Source organism: Arachis ipaensis, chromosome B02, assembly GCF_000816755.2.
Source record: "Arachis ipaensis cultivar K30076 chromosome B02, Araip1.1, whole genome shotgun sequence".
NCBI lineage: Eukaryota > Viridiplantae > Streptophyta > Magnoliopsida > Fabales > Fabaceae > Arachis > Arachis ipaensis.
The window spans coordinates 68,324,605-68,325,419 of NC_029786.2; the positions used below are offsets into that span (position 1 = coordinate 68,324,605).

The 815-nt window shown below is 23.2% G+C and overlaps 1 pseudogene; it reads right to left on the reverse strand.

Moving 5' to 3' along the window:
* Positions 1-815, reverse strand: part of LOC107625408 — a 39,895-nt pseudogene that overhangs the window by 10,165 nt on the left and 28,915 nt on the right.

Consider the following 815-nt stretch of genomic DNA (forward strand, 5'->3'; position numbering starts at 1 on the left):
GTTCAATATAACTATCTCTCTCACACTCCACACTCCAATTTGTTAAGTATTTTTCTATATATTTTTATACTTGAGACAATGTCTAACATAATTACAAATCATTATAATAAAAAGTAGAGAGTAGAGATTAATAGCAAAAAAGAGAAAGGATAAATACCAGGAGCCATCAGGATTTTGTACGCTTTCCATGTAACGGATTGCTTTGGAAATGGAACGATCAACTTCCCTTCTTCTGTGATTTGGATATAGCTTTCTAAATAGAGCTAAGGCCTGCATTCCTGATCCTGTGCACTCTACATACCTATTTATATATATTGGGGGTTTTGTGTTAAATACAAAAATATTGAGCGTTTTTTGGATTTTATCAGAATATGGGGTAAAGTAAAACTTGATTGAAATTTTTACTTTTCAAAAAATAAATTAAAAATAAAATTGTGAGTAATAATTTTTATTTTTTAAAAATTAACAAAATAAATTCATAAATAGTAATTTGTATGGTTTAAAAATTAAATATTAATTAAAAAGTGAAATCGTAAGTAACTATTTTTACTTTTGAAAATACAAAAATTACAAAAGTAAAATCGTTAGTAACAATTTTCGCAACGCACCATTATTTTTTTAAAAAAATATCATTTTACTGCTATAAAAAAATAATACTAAGTAGGTAGATTGATTATATTTAATTAAATGACATTATTTTTATGTGTCATAAATTATTATATGATCAAAAGTCAATTTTTATGTTTAAATTTTTGTTAATAATTTTTTTAGATATTTTTTAAAAAAAATTTTCATCCTAAACTAACAAAAATACA